General features: G+C 29.1%; 1 long non-coding RNA gene across 6 annotated transcripts; it reads left to right on the top strand.

The window, feature by feature from the left end:
* Positions 1 to 11,478: 11,478 nt before the first annotated feature.
* LOC103501591 (uncharacterized) lies at positions 11,479 to 18,921 on the top strand. 6 transcript variants are annotated; one of them, XR_007816260.1, is made up of 10 exons: positions 11,479 to 11,875; positions 12,864 to 12,957; positions 13,034 to 13,137; positions 13,720 to 13,771; positions 14,202 to 14,254; positions 14,970 to 15,363; positions 15,732 to 15,809; positions 16,238 to 16,354; positions 17,558 to 17,609; positions 18,431 to 18,921. It is a non-coding gene; the product is annotated as an uncharacterized LOC103501591 (long non-coding RNA). The 6 variants fall into 6 exon arrangements; XR_007816255.1 differs by lacking the exons at positions 17,558 to 17,609; positions 18,431 to 18,921 and having other exon boundaries at positions 11,481 to 11,875; positions 16,238 to 16,438; XR_007816259.1 differs by lacking the exons at positions 15,732 to 15,809; positions 16,238 to 16,354; positions 17,558 to 17,609; positions 18,431 to 18,921 and having other exon boundaries at positions 13,013 to 13,137; positions 14,970 to 15,427.
* The last annotated feature ends 2,102 nt before the right edge of the window (positions 18,922 to 21,023 follow it).

Here is a 21,023-nt window from a genome sequence, read left to right as displayed (position 1 = left end):
TATAATTAATAAATTATTTTATTATTTATATTTAATGACATTTAAAAATTATCATAGATTTATAATACCTAAAAACTGTCATAAATTCGTTAAATCTGAAAATTTTCGTCTTTTCCCATAAAAAATGTGCTTTATTAGCATTTATGACATTTTTTTTTTACCCTATAACCTCAATTTGGCTATACCAAATTGTCATTGAAAGTCATATTTGTTGTAGTGCTCAAAGCACTAAAAACTAACTTGTTGTATTTTTGTTTCCATTCTTTAAACTAGAGATGTCTATTTAACCTGCGGGGACCCGACCCGAACGGGGTGGGGAATCTCAGAGTACACAAGGAAGGAAAAGAGGGAGAAAGTGGGGAGCTTTTTTTTTGCCACTGTTAACTCGAGGTCGAGGATGGGGAATACATTCCCTCGGCCTTGTCTCGATCCCTGGCCCATACCCCGCCCTGAAAGAATATATATATAGGGAGGGAGGGAGGGAGAGAGAGAGAGAGGGAGAGAGAGAGGGAGAGAGGGAGAGAGAGAGGGGGAGGGAGAGAGAGAGAGAGAGAGAGAGAGAGAGAGAGTTATTTACATAAATGTAACAAAACCTAAAATATTTACGGGCGTATAACAAAATAAGAAAAGCTCATGACGCACGATCATTTTTTCATAAGTTTCATGTATGTCATTGTAATTTATATCTTCTTTTCGATTTATTAATTCCATACCATCTTGGTGCAATTAAGCCAAGATCGAATAACTAAAAGGCAGAAGTCTTCCATTCCGGATCAACTCAGGGCAATGTATTGATGGAAAAACGAGACATGTGCAGTGGAAGTACAAATCAAAAATTACTCTAGATGTATCTAAACTAATTTATAAGTTAACATGCTTAATAACTACCCTAATTACATTAATTAGGGTCAAGAGAAATACTTACCTTCGCAGCTTTCTAATCCTCAAAATCTCCTCACGATCACGAACCTAGGACCACCACTAGTGTTGATCCGCTAATCTTCGAACTTAGAACCAGGTGTTGGGACCCATTAAGTGAAGGAAAATGAGAAAGCTAAGAGATGGAAATAAGAGGAAGAAACCAACAATTGGTTAAGAGAGAGAGGTGAGAAATTTTTTGTTAAAGTTTTGAATAATTTCTCAAATTTTTCAAAAGTCTCAAAAGAATTTTTAAAACTTACTTTTATATAACCATTACGTGCAAAAATGCATGAAAAATCTTTACAGAATGACAACACATCATCCTCCACTAAAGTTTAATCAGCTATGTGTTTACATCATACGTAAGCACTTGTTCCACTGGGATTATCCAACAAAATGTTTAATTTTCCCACTGACTTTAGTCCAAGGGCAATATGGTCGTTTGACCAATTAAGTAAAAAGTCAACATTTAGACTTTTTACCATTTTATCCGTCTTGACTAATTTCGAACTCTCGAGCATGAATCCACATTTTTTTTTTCTGAAATTCAATTCACATTTGAATATAAAGTCGATCAAAGTTTGACTTTCCAAAATCAAAAATCAACACTTTGTCTTTTTACAACTTTGACCATTTCCATCAATTTTGAGTTTCTGAATATTAATCCATATTCATATTTTTAATATTTAAATCACATTTAAACATAAAACTCTATAATCGATGGTTGTATCATATATATTCATTGGTTTCTCTCTCTCTACCTAATTCGAACAATTCGAATTATTCCAACATATTATTCTAAGATAATTCCATATGAGCTAGCACGAGAACCCAATGGACCTATAGATCATGGGCTCCAATGATCCGAGATTAACTAATTAAACCCTTTTAGACCGAGCTAATCAACATTCGTTAACTAACAGGTTATTCCATTAAAGTCCTGTAGTTGCACTCCTCTCACTATATATATATTTGTGTTCATCTAATATAATCATGATCAGTAAGTTAATCCTTCATAGGTTTTTCATAACTGGGTCAAAATATCGTTTTACCCCCGAGACTACAACTTGTTCCTTAAGTCTCATTGATTCACTATTGAACAATTGGTTTAAGGTCCAACCTATAAACCAAATCCATATCGACCCAATGAGAGGGTGGGATCCCTTGTTCAAGACATGGATTCAGTTTTAAGGGAACAACATATCTACTAACCCTAAAGCGAGTAGAAGTGCATTTTGTCTTGCACCCTATGTCCCTACCTCTAAAATGGGAGGCTTATTAGGCTAGCGCCATTGAGCTACCCTCACCTATGTAGATCTAAGGATAATACAGTTTGAACAGAAGTTTATAGTTGGCTTAGAATTAAGATTAAGTTATCTAGGTCATCATAATCGAAATAGTTAGTTTATATAGTCAACGATGTTATAACTTAACAGTGACTATTTCATAGTTCCAATCTTATATAAACTCTTTAAATAGGATGTCCCCATTTTCATGTTTGTACATGGACGATTCAGGATCACATCGTTTTTACTAATTACAGAGTGTGCCGTATACATAGTGTTACCGGAATAAGGAGCCAAACCTTATTCATACACTATAAATCGTTTGGGCTATAAACTCAAACTTGATTCACGTTTAAGTCTCTCTACATAAAGTTCAAGTCTACACTAGATAGCCTTGGGACCTTAGTTTATTTCATTCAATATTATAGTATTCTATTTTCACTAATAAGTCCTCAATAATCACTTTATTAAATAGAATATAATTTTATCTACAAACTATGAGTTTTAGGACATAAATTCCAATAAGTATGTCCAAGATCGAATAAAAAATAAAGGCAGAATTCTTTCATCTCGGACCATCTCGGTGCCACTAAGGTACGAGATCCAATAACTAAAGGAAGAATTTTTTCATCCCAAGGCATTGTATTCTTGAGATCGAATCAATTAAAGGCAGAATTTATTAATATATTCACAAAAAGTAAAAACTAAAGTAATAATTACGAACCCTATCAACTATCTCTTTCTCAAATCTCACTTATTTGAAGCTTTGGTATGTACTCAAGATTGGCTATGGATTGAAAGGTATGAGTTAATACTATCGTTCAAATTATTTAACAAACTTTTATTGTTTACAATTTGAGATTTTTTTTTTTACATGGCTCACATAGATAAGCATACTCCTATTGATGCTAAAGTGTTGGAAAATTGTGTTCTTCACGATCGAGATTTAGATGATGATGTAAGTTATAAGTTTGCATATCATTATTATCTTTTAAATATTGATTTATACTAATTTGTGCAGTTTCTTTTTTAGAAACCATTTCCTACAAAGATGAATGAAATTCATTGATGGCTTGACTTAACTTTGGCTTATGTTGTGAACTTCTCTTAAAAAGTATATGTTGTGGCTAAGAGTTGTGATTTGTAAACTTTTCTGTAAAAAAATATGTTGTTGTGTCTTTAAAAATTGATGTAATTGAAGGCTTTGTTAGAATAATCATGGATTAATTAATCTTCGAGTTGTTTTTGTATGGATGTTTGATTTTTATGGACCGACTTCTAAATATATCTTCTAATAGTTAAATATTTATTTTTATAAACAATAAAAATTTGACATTTTAATTGTTTTAAATAAAAAAAATTAAAAATATTCTATAGAAAAGAAAAACAATAACATTAGAAATGTATATTTCGAGTAGATGTGTAGATTGAAAAAGATATATGATATTAAACTTAAAAAACAAAAGCGAGGAATATTTTCTCGCATGGAACCCGATCCCCGCGGAATCTCGCCCCATTCTCGCTGGAAATTTGTGGGGATGAAGAATGGGATATATAGGGGGCAGAGATGGGGATGGGGAGTGGTGTCCCCGGCCCTGCTCTGCCACATGGACATCTCTACTTTAAACCCAACCTACTATAGTAAAGGGACCCATTATACCCCTAACTCAAAGAAACTAAAATTCCATTATACTCCTAACCCAAAGAAACTAAAATCTCAAATGAACATATATGAGGCCAATAATGAAAAAATCCAAAACTAAGATATGCTTTTGCAAAATAAAATAAATTACAAAGTTTAATTGTTTTCAAGCTGTAAAATCAACTAATACCAATTATAAAACTTCTAATATATTGTTATTGCTTGAATCTTGTAGTTTTAACAAGAGGTTTATTTTAGATTAGATTGTGCATGCTAGACTATGGTGTGAATACACACTGAAGTAGTCGAAAATGGTAAGATTGTTGATTAGGCGTCTTAATATTTTGCTTATTTCAAGATGTTGTATATGGGTCATTGTGGACCAAGAGAAATCTTGTTCAAAAGAATGAGATGCGACAAGTGAAATTGGAACAAATACTATTAAACCAATTCTTCGAGGATGATACTTGACCAAGAACCAATTTAACTATATTATAATTTGGTGTGTAAACTGGCTCTCCATCACATATGCGCAATTAAAAGACGCATATATTTGCATGTAAATATAACCTAAATTCATTGCTTAGGATCGAAATTTTGTAAGGGACAAACTTGACAAATAGCTAAACTTGAGTATATATAATGTTAAATAGAGAACAAACATTTGTAGGTAAAAATAGATACACAAAAGAATACCATAGATTTTCTCTTACTTGATTAAATGACCAAAATCCCCATGTAGTTTACACAAAATAAGAAAATAGATTTAGAACAATTAGCAATGTACATGTATTCTTTTCCGGACATTTTAGAATTTTGGTTAGAAACCTTACAATCAACTAGCTTTTGTGTAATGCTTCACTGTTGGAGAAGGAGCATACATTGTCATTGAGTTGATGTCTTGTGAGAAAATTCACACTTAGTTATTGTTGTACTGTTTGTTGTACCGTGAATTAATAATAGAAAGAATTGTGGAAACATAGAAAAGCACAGAGAATACATCTAACTTCGATAACTTAATTGGATGACACAACATTTGCATATGGGGAGCCTTGATCAACTGGATTGAAAATATTATTCATAAAGATTGAAGAGGATCACAAGTATATAACTTATCAAAAATCAATTATCTTGGATCATATGACTTTTACAAGATAAAAGCCTAAATCACTTGATGTGTGAACAAGGAATTCGACCTAGACTCCCCCTAGATCATATGCTTCATGCTTCTCTCTTGCGTTTCAACGTGTAGGTTTCTCCTGTGAGAGACTCCTCGTACTAATCTTCAATGTTAAGCTTTCCCTAACTTGTACAAAGTGACTCACAATGCCATAAACAAAATATTCAACACCACACACCACACAAATTGAGTACTTCTTAGAAGACTTTTCTCAACTCATGATTTTGTTGCACTTTTGCCACACTTCTGTCTCTAACCACAACAATATCACACGGGCCACAAGTTTATATTTTTTTTTTAAAGTTAAACGTCGTAACAAAAACAAAAACCAACTCCCTCAATTTATTAATAAATATTAATAAACTTGAGAGAAAATAAAGTAACAACCACAACTAATCGAATATCTTTATTAATAAATATTACGTGAGAAAGTGAGCAAAATTCAATAAAAGGAATCTTTTCCAAAGCCAATAACAGACCCATCTTAATGAACTTTAAACTACAATAAGTATTGAACCAAAAAAAGTAAATAAATAAATCCAACTATGGGGGAAGAGTAAGAACCCTTTATTTGGGACACTATTTGTATTTGTCTAGGCCTCGACATCTTGGTTGGTTGGGTTTTACTTCACAGTTGCAAAATGATATGCACATATATGTCTTCAAGTTTAAATTATACATTTATGACCCTATTTTGGATATCAACTATATATTCTATAATTTGTACAATTACGTCCTTTAAAGTCCAAAGTAACTAAATGGTTGATCATGTGTAGTCATGTATACTCATTGTTATTAACCTTGTTGGTTAGATAGAAAACTTGTAGGAAATCAATTCTTAGATAAATAGTTACCATAGATTGAACCCATGACATCTTAATTAATTATTGAAACTATATTTCCTTCTTTACCACTACACCAATTCACGATAGTTAATTATTCAAATTTTAAATTGACAATTAAATATTGTTAAAGTTATGAAACTAAATAGATACAACCCTTCATTCAAATTCTAAAATATATATTTTATATGCTTACAAAGATTGTAGCCACCTTTTTTTATCCTACCTTTTCTATTATTTTTTTAAATATATAATAATAATAATAATAATAATAATAATAATAATAATAATAATAATAATAATAATAATAATAATAATAATAATAATAATAATAATAATAATAATAATAATGGCTAAATTTTTTATTTCTTTAAAACATAAATATTTTGTAATAATATAAAATCATATAATAATTGTTTTTTTTAATCTTTTAGAAAAAGAAAAAAATAAAAACTATTAATGAGCATATATATCATTTTTTAAAAATCAATTTATTTTAGACAAAATCTTTTAATCACATTTGATTTATTTTTATCATTTTAGGAAAAACAAATCAATTTATTTTGTACAAAAACTTTTAATAGCACATTTTTACTATTTTAGAAAGAAAAAAAAAAAGAAATTAATAAAATCACATAATATCTAATTTAATTTTATACTTATTTAATTTTTCTAATTTATGGTACAACTCGAATCTACAAATATAGACCTTTAGTCATTTAAAAGGGAAAAAAATTGTTTTATAGATGAGGAGAGAAAAAAATTTGTTTAAAGAGAATCTCTACAAGGAAAAAAATCTTTGAAAAAAACCTCTACGAAAATACAAAAGGTGTGTTTTTACTTAATCGTTTTTATTATTATTATTATTATTTATCTTTTTTTGTTTATCCTAAACAACCGAATTTTAATGAAGGAAACTCAGATGGAGGTTCCATTGGGTAGGGATCTACTCCCGAGATCCGCACCTCCTCATACAACAATAATTTTCGTCGGGATTCGAATCTTTATTTTTTGTTCTTCTCTTTTTCTAAGGGAGAAAGAAAGAAAAAGAATGTATAAGGAAAATTTTATTATTTTCTAAGAATGTATAAGGAAAATTTTATTATTTTCTTTTGCCACTTTTCTTTTATATCATTATTTTTTTAGAAAAAACTTTTAAACTTTTCTCTCTAAAAATAGAGAGAAAGAAAGAAAGAAACGTAGAAAAATGTTTGCTTTATTTATTGTGAATTATCATTATTTTTTTTTTATCTCCACTTTTAACCCTTATTTTCTTTTCCAAATTATAGAAAGAAAGAATGAGGATAGAGAAAATTACTGGCACGATAAATTGAGAGAAAAGAAAATAAGGGTTAAAAGTTGGGATTAATAAAAAGTAAATAATACAAACATTTTCCTTATGTCTCTCTTTTTTCCCCTTATTAGAGAGAAGAAAAATGTTAAAATTCTTTTTTTTTTAAAAAAAAAAAAAAAGAATAATGATATAAAAGAAAAGTGGCAAAAGAAAATAAAATTTTTCTTATACATTTTTTTTCTCTCTACCTAAAAAAAAAAAAACAAAAATAAGGATTCGCATCCAAAACAAATTGTTTGTTGTATGAGGTACGGATCCTTGCAAGTAAATCCCTACTCAATGCAATCTCCAACTAAGTTTCGAAAAAAGACAAATAATAATAATAATAATAATTATAATAATTATAATAAACGTTTTCTTCAAAAAAAATTATTGTAGAGATTCTCCCTAAACAATTTTTTTTTTCTCCTCTCATAGAGATTCTCTCTAAGCCAACTTTTTTTCTCCCCTTCCAAATGACCAAAGGTCATTATTTATAGACATAGGATGTACCACAAATTAGAAAAATTCAATACATATAAAATCAAATTAGATATTATGTAATTTTATTAATTTAAATAAATAAAATGTGATATTAAAAGATTTTGTCCAAAATAAATAATTTTTTTTCTAAAATGATAAAAATAAATCAAATGTGATATTAAAAAGATTTTGTCTGAGATAAATTGATTTGTTTATTTAAATGATATGTATACTCATTAATCGTTTTTATTTTCTCTTCTTATAAAAGATTAAAAGATCTTCGTCGTTATTACTATTACTATATATATCTTTTTTAAAGAATAAAAAAATGTAGGATAAAAATAGGTAGTTACATGAACCAATCAACTCAACTTTGAAAGAGACAAATTACGAGTAGGAATATTAAGTCGATTATGTGAAAGATGAGGGATGGTGTACCCACAAAGTGTCCCTCTTGGACTGCAAGATGATGTTGCAAGTCATTTAGTAAAGAATAAATAACAATAGTCGAAAGCAGCTTGATTAGCAATGACGGCAAATAAATTGAGATAATAAACCAAAAAATTGATAACATAAAAAGAGAAAATTCTACATAACCAACGGATCCAAGAAGTTAAAATCTCTTCGATCTCCACCAACTTTATAGAATTGAAATATCAACCATCACAAGTTAACACATAAAATTAGGCAGACTACTTTCACGATTATATTCTTCAATTATATATATATATATATATCCTCCTTACAAGTCTCTAACCTTTAAAACCACACAAATTAAGCACACAAAGAGTTATAAACTAATTTACACCATCCTAATCTAATCCAAAAGGGTGAAAACTGTCCAAATAAAGGACCTTAATCAAGTTCAAAAGGAAATTTAGACCATTCTTATTCTGCAAAAACTTATCCAAATGACTTGAAACTTTGCTGGTTGGCATCCAAATGCATTCGATCCTACATATTTCGAGCCGTAAATAAGTGGGTAACTCCAATCTAAGGTTGAATATTGTTTAGATCTTATATATTTTTCTCATCGTAAAAAAAAAACTACATAATCGTGTTAATATTACCTATACGATCGTATATCATTTCCTACATGATCATATATCATTTTCTACACAATCGCCTATCATGATCGTTTAGAAAAAGAATTACACAAAATATTTTTCTCATCGTTAAAAAGAATTATACGATCGTGTATCATTTCCTACACGATTGTATATTATGATCGTTTAAAAGAAGAATTATAAAAATGCGTGTGGTCGAATAATCGCGTATTGATTGGGGCATTTTTGGTATTTTTCATTGTGTGTTTGTGAGCTTTTTTTTGTTTTCAAAATTGTTGTATACAGTGTAAATATTTTGTCAGTTTGTTATATTTTTTTAAAAAAACATATAATTATTTTGAAGAATAAACTTTTTGATAACAACCGTTCTTTGTGAAATAAGTTTGGCGAATTCTTAAGGATACTTTTTATTGCCTTCCTCTGAACTCCGACATTTTAAAACTTAACGCTTTTACAAAGATACATGTTAACAGTTGAGTGTATGTTGACAGTTGAATGTTTTTTTTTTATTGTATTTACCTTTGGTATGCCTTAAAAGGAGATATTTTGAATTTTAAATTTATAAGATTACATGATATTTTATGTTCTAACTTAAACTCCTTTTTTTTTCTTTTTTTTTTTTTTTTTTACTTTTGTGTAAAAATTGAAATAACGGAAAAGAAATACTAGAGTTTCTATATATAAAAATGAGGACATAAAGGTTGTTCGATCGCAGTTTATTTTTTTTAATAAAATCCATTTTCTTTTCATTTCACATAATTATTTACATATTTCTTAATTCTAATGGTTGAATTCTTAGTCAAATTCTAAAAAAAACCAATTTTTAAAAGCTAATTTTTTTTGTCATTACAATTTGGTTTGATTTTTAAACTAATTATTAAAAATAGATAATGAATAAGGAATGTTAGAAATGAAAATACTTATGATAGACCTACTTTTTAAAACAAGAAAAAAATGATTATCAACAACTAATTTATTACTATAGTAGAAACATTTTAACTTTTTTTTTTTCAATCTAGAATTATTTTTACAAATAATAGATTATATATTGGCGAGGTATGTTTTATCCCAAAATTAATTGATAACTAGAGTAGTACTCCGTTTATTTTATTGGTGGAGTTCTCACCATCACACCTAGCTTAAGTTTTATTTTTATTTTTTATGTATTGTAGAGCTAAGTGTATTTTCAAAATTTGCATGGTATTTTTGGTTTGTAATTTGAACGCTAATTTATTAGTTCTTCTCTCTTTGCTCTAGTTTCTCTTTTTTATCAATTGTGATCACTCTTCCTCTCTATTTTGCTTCTATTGGGATTGATGCTCTAAATCTCGTGTCTTGTAGTTTGTAGTTGTATATATTATATAAATATTTTATCTAATAAAATAAAATAAAATATTTTATTTTTATTTGACATTTAGTTGCATTAACCCACAAAACCAATAAAATAACATTCAAGGTTATCTTATGTAACCTAAATATGTATATGGAGACACACAAGTGGATTATGTTTAAGTGATAACCTAAATGGTCTGCGATAAGGCTGAATACCTTATCCTAGTGAGACTACGAATACGACCTACTTTGTAGTTGTTACAATTGTTCTAGAGTGTTACTAATGATTTGATCCTAATTATTCATATCAAGACATTAGAGCGGGGGTATTCTATACAAAACGTTTGTATAAGATCGGACCATGAATGAATAGTCTCTCTTATTAACACTGTTACTAGTTGAGACTACAATTTCACCAGGATGATCATAGGTGACTTGACCGGAATCTTAAGTGAGTTGTGAACTCCTGCCTATGAAATCGATCCTTTGATTTGCATGGGTGAGAGTGGCCTATGTTGCCGACTCAATATGCCTACCATTTTGAGGATTTGTCTAATTGGGGAGCTAGAAACATAACTATACAAGAAGAAATTCACCCATTCTCTATAGATAGAGTAATAAGAGAAATTGCTCTCTTAAGGGCTGATTCCAGTACTTGAACAATGTGACATCATACCCTCTATTGACCCGAGAGGAGTTTAGTTATAGTGGGACTATAATTATTGTTCATTAGAGAAATTAATGGTACTTATAGAGTTAAATGTAACTATAGGGGTAAAACGGTAATTTTTGGTCTAGTTGTACTTACAAGCAATTTGTGAAGGGTCATTGTATTGTTGATTGGTTATATCTAATGGACACAAAAATATAAGAAAGGTGTAACTATTAGTTTTTAGTAAAATGACTGATAGTTAATGAATGAAGATTAATTTAATTAAACTCTTTAATTAAATTAATCTCATATCATTACAACTGTAATCTGTAGGTTTATAAGGTTCCCTTGTTAACTCAATAATGATAAATGAGAATTAAATTTATTTTGATTTAATTTGAATGGTTCAAATTGATTAAAAGGAATAAATTGTATATGATACAATTAATAGAATGTATTTGATACATTATAATATAAAGTTTTGTTTAAGAGAAGTTAATATTTGAATATGATTTAAATAATAATAATAATATGAATTTGATTTATAAATAAACTATAGGTTAAATCAATATGGATTCTATTCAAATTAGCACTATAAATCATATAAGAGATCTAAAGTATTGCTTGTATTATATATGATATAATCTGAATTAAATTTATATTAATTTTATTTTATTAATATATATTTAATTAATAAAATAGTGCAGAGAGAATGAGAGAGTTATTTTGATAATTTTCTTCTATCTCTTTCAAGGTGGTTGAGATATATAGAATTTTTCTGCACTGCTCTCTCTGTTAAAGAAAAAAAAAAAAGAATTTTCTCAAAACTTTTCCTTCACCAAATTACAGAAGTCCACGATACGTTGATTCTCATCTTGAAGATGGGAAAGATTTCGTGGTGGAGAAATCAACGACTTCGGAGAGATTCTACAAGTTTTTTTTCCAGTTTTCTTCCTTATAAGCATGCTTAAGCTTTAGTTTTAGTTTTGCTTTTGTTTGAATTGGTTGGTTTTATAAATTGAATTCCATTTGTATAGCTACACATGGCTTTGGGAACTCCATTTATTCAGCTTCCTCAATTGCTTCCATTACAACCCTTTGAGCTTCTTGAACCTTCACACCCACTTTTCACTTCAGGTACTCTATCTCCTTCTTTCTATAACTTTCCTTCTTAAGCTTCAAATTTTACCCAATCTCACTCTGTTTCAGCTTAATTAACGGTGTAGCTCGATACCCTTTTGCTTTTTCTTCTTGCATTTGAAACCTAGCAATGTAATCTCGGGCCTTGAACTGATTTAGTTGCTTATTTATTCAATTTTCTGTTCTCTGCAATTCTCTGCGTGATTGTATTAGATTCTCTAATGTTCTACTTCTAGGTCTAACTTTGCTTTCACAAAAGATTTGTGATAAAACCATATAGAGAACAAACTAGGTGAGTATTCTTATTATTTATCTAAGATTAGTACGTAGTCATGAGTATTCCTATTGTTTGTGGTTGCTGGTTTTTGTGTTGGTGTTCTATTGTTGAGTTCGAGGAGTTATTTTCTTTTATTTTGTTCTTTTTAATTGATTGATTTACATAATTTTTGGGTTCTATTCGATGATTTATTGGTTGGTTTATGAGTATTGTTTGCTATTTATTTATTTCGTATTTGGAGGCATTGATTTAAACACTTGATAGTGGAAGGAACTAAAAGTTGAATAGGTGTAAATGGAGGGAAATTACTAGACGTAGAAATGACATGCTGGTAAAAATTCTTATAAAAAGTTACCTGGTATTTAAGTGTCAAGAAAACTCGAAAAAAATTAATTTTTTTAGATAAATGACTACGATGAATTGAATCCATGATCTCTTGGTTAGTTATTGAGACCGTGTCTCATTTTTTACCACTAGACCCAACCCATGCTAGTTAAGAAAACTTGTCCTTTTGACCCTTTGATTTCTAAAAACATCAAATTCCTAAACGATGCTTGCTCAAAACCTTGTGCTTTCTGACCATTTGAGTTTTCCTATATTCTTTGGCTATCCGTGGATGTAATTGCTTTGATTTTTATTCCATTTGATCACTGCTTATTTTCTATAGTTTTTTGCTTCTATATCTGAACTAGTGATTGAAACTTTCAGGTGTCAAATGGAAATGTCAATTCATTAAATTGACCAAAGTTACCAAACATTTGATAGAGGAAGTATGAAGCAAAGAGCAAAAACTTAGATGTAGGTAAGGGATAATTTTTAACTATAACTACCTTTTTCTCATAGTAAATTAAGTCTAGCCTTGTGCACTTAAGATACAGGGGAATGCATAACACTCCTCAACAAGTGGAAATCAATTTTAATTGAGGAGGAACAACAATACAAAGACTTGAACACAGAACTTCCCTAGACCACCTACTCCAAGGTAATATTAACCAATAGTTTACCCAAAAGCTTAAACTAGTGGTTGAAGGAAAATTTAATTATATATCCTTGTTCAATAGTATTCAGAGAAGTGATTAGAAACTTAGACAGCTCACTTATTTTTTATTCTTTCTACTCTGATTTGTGATACCATCTCCCTGATTTTTATTGTGGGAGTCAACCAAGTGGTAAGAAGGAAATATATAACCCATAGCCATCCATCTTTAAGGTTTACAATTTAGAGGAAATTTGGTGTTTGGAAAACTAGAGGGCGGATGATATCTTGATGCATTCTTTTCCTTTCGTAAAACTCATTCTACAACTGACTTTTGAGTTCAAGTCGGTCTTATGATGATGATGATAATCTTCTCCCATCAAGTAGTGGTAAAAAAGAGTAAAGTGTTACTAAAGACATTGAAATTTCTTGTCATGGAAAGCAGCTAGGAGAGGAGCGAAAGAAAATTACAAAACTCCTTATGTCTCCTTGATGTCTTGTTCTATTGTTTATGTTTCAATGGATAGTATCCAGTTTAAGTATTCGTAATCGAGTTTTGGAATTGTGATTTTCTTTTCTTTGATTCAGAGTCTCAATGGCTTTTGCGAACAATATGTCATCAGTCGTAGACAAGGAACAGGTTAGTTTCTATTTCTTTATTCGGTGTTTTCCTTGTTTTGCAAATTCATAGTTGTGATTTGGGATTCTAGTACTTGGACTGAGATTGAGTACATTGAGAGATCCGAGATCGATTATGGATTATTGTTGTGAGTTTCTCCAAATTGGAAAAATGTAATTGTTAGGGTATGAAGGGGAGAGATGGTGGAAAGATAATTGTTTTTCATTGATTGAATGGAAGCCACTCATTACACAGCTGACTTTAAGCTTTAATTTTATCTTTTATGCTTTAATACATTTGTTACTGAACTCTGGCCATCTGGAGTGATGAATATGTTTGATTAACTAGCTTTTCATGATATACTTTATCATGTTGATATACAACTTAAATGTAGATCATGAATTCATACTTATCAACACAAACTTATTTTCATGTTTTTGCATTTGAGTAGATATTTGGTATGACAGAAAAGGAGATGGAAGATCGAGTTGAATTGTTCAACAAGTAGGTTTTACATACATTTTTTTCTTTTTATTATTTCACCTTTTTAATAAAAATATCTGGAAAATGAGATACATAGAAGCACTTTCACTGAGAAAGGTTTTATATGTGTTATTTAATTGAGATATATGAGCTTCACATTTCTACCTGCTTCATAGACTTTGAACCTCATACCTTACTTTTGTTTTTGGCTTACGCAATCATGTTTTGACAAACGTGTTGATAAGAGGTTGGACAGTTGTCTAATCTTGAATATTGCATGCTTTCTAATAATATAATTCAATTTCTTACGGGTGTTGTTTTTAGCATTATAAGATTGACTCTGTCTCATTATTCATTTTGAGATTTATGCATGGCCTTTTGTCATTTAACAACTACCATCTATTTTATTTTAGGTACATGGAATCCGAGCTGAATATGGGTGGAAATATTCAGCTCAGATTCCTTGTAAGCTGATTTCTATCTTTTGTGCTCTGTTTTTTAGTTTATGAGATGAGATATGTGATGATGAAATCGTACCAATCTCTTTATTAATCATATTGTTCTTATTCAAATAACATGTTTAAATAAAATCTCTGTAGTGTTTGGAATGAAATGTAAATGAAACCACGTGTTTTTGTTGTCTACTTACATTCTACAAATCAATACTGATGAATGAAACCAGGCGTCTTCTAATCAAACAAAAGTCAATAGTAATTTTTTTTAAATAAACATGCAGATCGATCGAGGAACTCAAACCTCTTAACCTCTTTGTTGAAGGTGTATGTCGAAACCAATCCAACTCTGTTCGGGTTGACATGAGTGTGGACTGTCTTCAAAGAGTTAAAGCATTTTCCCTTGCATTCCAAATTAAAGTTATTTCATACACACAATGATTGAAACTCTTGGATTGATCAGTTGGCTGGCCTATTATCGTGAATTGACGTTTCATGATGTGAGAGTACTAATAAGAGATGTATTTGGAGTTTTGATAGGATATTTGAGAAAGGTGTAAATGGTAATTAAATAAGGATGACTTAGAATAAATAGAGTTAGAGATCTTATAGCGAAGGGAACTACTTTGGAGATTGATTAGGTGTGGTACTTTGAATGAGAGACGGCTCTCCTCAAAGGTATTGCTTGTAACTTTTGTTTTGATATTGAAATATATATAGTTTTATTTTGTGTTTCGTGTTATTTGGATTCCAAGACATGGTTAAGGTCCATACATAGTCTATGGGACTATTTTTTAGCCACAGTTTCTCACATAACTTAGATGCTTCCTTGAACATAATTTTTAAATTCACTCCTCCCTAGTCTGAAAGAAATCGCTTCTTCGATCAACTTGTTTACAATAAAACAATGTCTTTGCTTGAACTTGCATTGCCCATTTTTGACTGTTTGAATTCATCTTAACGATATATATATATATATATATATATATATATATATATATTGGTTATTTAGTTATTGTGTTGAATCTTAGTTTGTCATACTTCAGGTAACCAATATAGTCGGCCAGCTACTCGGGTCTGGTAGAACTCCAATGTGAGTTGATTCGTGATCTGAATAATTATGGGTGAGTTGAGCATGAAGAAGTTTGATTTATGCATTGTTGGTCTAATTGATTCTCTATCTCATGAAATAACTTAATTTTCTATTTTAGAATGCATTGAAAGTGAAGCGTTGTAGCCAACTTTATAGTGTTTCCATTTCACCATTAACTACGATTTTAATTTTCTAGAAAATGTTAGATCGGGTCTATTAAAATTGGTAGTGTATGAAGAGGAAGGTTAAATAATGTGTTATAGTACTAATTTGCCTCTTAAATAGGTGTAGAACATCTAAATGTGATTTGAATATTTTAATAAAGGATTATTCAACTGGATCGCAGCAGCAACATTGGATTGCTTTGATTTTATTTAGAATTAAACACAAATTACAGGAAGGTTAAGCAATTTATTTAGGTTTGGTGGGTCTTTATCTTCCTTTGCTCCATCTTTACAGGAGGTTAGGTTGAATCGATCTTTCTTTACTATGACTCTCATGGGACCAATAGCTTTTAGGAACCCTTCTTCACCTACAATGACTTTCATCCATCATATTCCACCAAAAAGCTTCAAGGTCTATTTATATTTGCTGAAGAAGTTATTTTTTATGATCTAATTGTACTACAAGATAAGGTTATTATCTATGTTTATCATAATATACATTGCAGTCTACTATGATCCATCGTAAAGATATTAATATTTTATAAATATATTTTTTTATTTTTTTTTTTCATTATATTTGAAAATAGCCCAAAAATAATGTTTGCCTGCATTAAAAAGAATAATTCGAATATAAAAAACTAAAATAATGATTTTTTTTAATGCAATTGAGTCCTATTTGATTATCAAATTCTCCTAATATAATGTATTTATATTTTAATATCTCATATTAAAATAGATAACTATATTCTAAATTGGTTTAACCAAATTCAAATATTTAATTCTTATAAAGTATATTTTCTCCTATAATTTCATTTAAATAAAATAGTGGTATCGTAAAATGAACTAAAATATATATAAAATATAGAAAATTTTCATATTATATTAATGTCTATAAAATTTAAAATTTTATTATGTTTCATAAATATAGCAATTCTATTATTTACTTCTATTATTTACAAAAAAAAAATTAAATTAAAGTATAAGGTAATTATAATAGCATTAGGAATAATAACGAGGACATTTTAAAAAATAGCAAAATATTGAAACTATCTACTAAGTATATCAAAATTCATTCAATTATCTATAGCTTATTTGAAGAAAAAAATTTAAGTAGTTTCATTTTTGTGCTATTCATAGCAATTTCCCAAATAATCAAAAGCATATCTACATTTTTAAAAAAAAATTACAAATATACAAAGTCTAAGTATATTGTTGATCTATTAGCGACAGATCAATATTTTTAACCTAGTCTATCATTGATAGACTTCTATCATTCTATCCATGATAGATTTCGACAGATTTTGCTATATTTGAATTTTTTAAAAATGTTATATACGCTAATATTTTGAATCTAATTGTTATACTTACAACTACTTCGGGGTGTTTCTTCATATATTAATATTTTTTTTATATTTAATGTATTTAATTTTATTTGATATTTTTGTGTTCTTGTTCAAATTTATGTTTGTTATATTTATTGCTACATTTGATTGTCATATTAACTTGTAAAACATTAAATTTTAGATAACTGACCACCATATTGTTTAAACTTATTCTCTTTCCGTTGTTTATTAATTACTTGCGTGATCTTTATCGATCACAAAATCATCCATAGTGGTGGCGTGGCAATAGTTTTATCAAATGATGACCCACTCCAATGATTTGAGGTATGTCCATTTATTGATTAACTAATTCAAATGTATTGATATTGACTTTTAGGAATTTTTTCAAAAAAAAAATAAAAATAGAACGTAACTATTTATACTTCGTAAAAAAAATTACCAAAAGATAAAATTCAATATTTTGTCAACTTTTCTATATTTGAAATTTTGCCTTGATTTTATGTAGTGATTATGTTGCATGCATCGGTAATGATAGTGTTCCTTCCTATAAATAGTTTACATGTACCCTTAAACTCATATCTTCCCATATAGTTTTCTTTTTAGAACTAACACTAAGCAAGAAAAGTTTTTTTAAAATCTGAAAATTGTAGCACTCACGAATGATAATAAGAATCAACACAATGTGTCGAATAAAAATACAAGGTATATTTGATATATACAACATTCTCGTGCGTGTCTTCCTTCTCTTGACAGTAGCCCATCTTCTGGTTTTGGGGTTTTAATATTCTTTATTGGATCTCATAAGCCATAACAGATTGATGATTAGTTGGTTTTTAATGGATCTTTCAAGAAAAAGAAAAAGTTATATTTGATAAATGCATGAACAAGACAATAAATACAATATATCGTCTTGTATATTGAATAATATATGAAATGTATATTTATATTTCTAATATTTGTAAACACACCAAAAAGTAAATGATGGTATATGTGGTGTAGATATATTTTCTAGCATAATACTAGTAAATTTGACATATACTTTATTGAGATGTAAAGAGACGGTTGGTTTTTTATAGCACTTGAATCGTGTTATTCCATTCCACTTAACTTAACCTAGGATTGTTGTTAAATTGGTTATCTTATAGGCGTTGACACCAAGGAGATAAAATTGAAGATGGAGCTAGAATAGATGAATGTATAGAGTAATCAAAATAAAACTAACCCTATCAAATGGAAGAGAAAAGGACGAAAATGCCTTCAAGGATTAGACGTCGTGCAACGCTATGCCGCCACCGAAGGAAGAAGGCAACAAAAGAAGACGATGTTGCTACACACTATCCTATCATTGTGACGCCATTATCATGTGAAAGGGCCACACAACGTTGCATGGTTTCACGTTACCATGCGGATCAAATGTCATATCTACATTACTTTTCTCCTTCTCTCTCCTTTCCTCTATTTTTGGTTAATTGCTCTCGAATGCTTTGGAATATTGTATCATCAACTTTCAACCTCAATTGTTGCTAAGGTTACAAGTTTGCTAAGCTTAAGAATAGGAAGAAATCCATTGCTTTTTTTCTTATTGTCAGGATATTTGGTTCCCTAATTCAAATTTCATATTGAATGTTCATGGTTATTGGATTCATAACATTTATTAGAACAGAAATGACTTTTCATATCTAATGATTAGCAGCAAAAAAAAAAATGGACGGAGGATAATAAATGAGTCATTAAAACCCATTTCACGATTTTGTTTTTTTCAAAAATTCATATCAAGACGAAAAATTCTAAACTTTTCCAATATAATGTTACAACCTTTATTGTGTCATCGTTTAGCGATTATTAAAAACAGTCATTAAATAATACTAACACTTACTTGGAGTCATTAAATAGTGAATTTTCATTAGAGACATTAAAGTGTGATACTTCAACAAAGTTATTAAGTTGTGAACATCTCTTTTGGTAGAAAATTAATATTTTCTTCAAATTACTGGACTTTAATTGCAATTTTGTAGCTGAAATATATGAATTTGCAATGTATCGTCGTTAAGAAGCCATTAAGAAGATAAATTTAGAGTATGTTAATTTTTCAAACAAGAAGGTAAACAAAAATTTGAAAAGTCGAATATAGATGTAATTGATGTCTCAAATTTACTCTACTATTAGGATTTGTGTGCCCTAACCAGAGTTAACTATTTCTAAAATTAAAATCCAACATTTTATTTAAAACGGACAAAGAACCATTAATAGTTTTAATATTTAAAACGAAAGGAGATTTTTATAAATATTTACTGCCCGTGTAATATAACTCATGAAGTTAGTCTATTTTAAAATATTTCAGGTTTGCCTTTCTGTTTTTCTCTTCTTCCTTGTGATTTCTTTCTATCGTCTTTCTTCTTTTCTTTTTCTTTTTTTTTTTTACTTTTTTTTTATGTTGTTTAGATTTGGGTAACCAAATCTAATTTTTTTCCTATCGTCTTTCTTAATTTTCTTTTCTTTTTTTTCCACTGTGATTTCTTTTCATCATCTTTTGCTCTTCTTTTTTTGCGTCGTTTAGATTTGGGTAACAAAATATAAAAGATCGTGTATAAAAAATCTTGAAAAATTTTGTTTAGATTGGAGTAGCCAAATTTAAACGATCGTGTAAAAAAATAAACGATTGCGTAAAAAAATTAAACAAAAAAATCATTTAGCCAAATCTAAACGATAGTGTACCAAACAATCTTGAAGAAATAAATGGTCACATAAATAAATTTAAACGATCGTGTTCTAAAAAAATCTTGAAAAAATTGGTTTAGCATGTACCAAATTTTGAAAAATAAAATTGTTTAGATTTGGCCCCAAATCTAAACAACCAAATCTAAACATTCCTATAACCAAATTTAAACCATCTTGTAACCAAATTAAACAATAGAATTGAAAAAATAAATTGTTTAGATTTGGATAGTCAAATCTAAACGATCTTGTACCAAACAATAGTCAAATCTAAACGATTGTGTACAAAATATATTACGCGCGTTGTTGACAACGTGGTTGACAGAGCATTTTTGGTATTTTCCATTGTGGGCCTATAGACTTTTCCATTTTCGGAATTGTTGTATACAATGTAAATATTTTGCCGCTTTATTATAGTTTTTAAAAGACCCCTAAAATCAAACAATTTTTTATTAAGGTAAGAAACTTAAATAAATAATTGTATAGTCTAAACAATACTTTTTGGACTGACGTTAAAAACCTTGCGTAACTATAATGTTAAAATCCAAATGCATAGGTCAATTTTTATACAAAAAACAGAGATTAAAGTATTAGAGCATTTATCTCAAACTAATCAATCGACCATCTAGTTTAGTCAAGAAATTGATTAATGTATTAGAACGTTTATCTCAACTATCCGAACAAATAGGCTAAACAAAAACGGCATACGTATATGATACTCCACTTATAAGTCAATGAGAGGATGGACCCCTTGTTCAAATACCAGAGTCAACAGTTAAGTAAACTATCCATCTACTTAATCTTATTTGGGACTTAGTGAATTTTATTTTGTGAAGTTTTGTTCTCAACTCCCTATTTGATTTTAAGTCCATAAAATGATAAGCTTATTGAGTCGATAATTTGGGTCACTCTCACCGTGCAAATCAAACGATACGACTACACATGCAAAAGTTCATAGCTCACTAAGGATCAAGATCGAGTCACCCGCATTGATCATATGGAAATATTAATCTAACATATTTA

The sequence above is a fragment of the Cucumis melo genome, chromosome 12 (genome assembly GCF_025177605.1).
Source record: "Cucumis melo cultivar AY chromosome 12, USDA_Cmelo_AY_1.0, whole genome shotgun sequence".
NCBI lineage: Eukaryota > Viridiplantae > Streptophyta > Magnoliopsida > Cucurbitales > Cucurbitaceae > Cucumis > Cucumis melo.
This window is presented reverse-complemented; position numbering and strand designations above follow the sequence as displayed.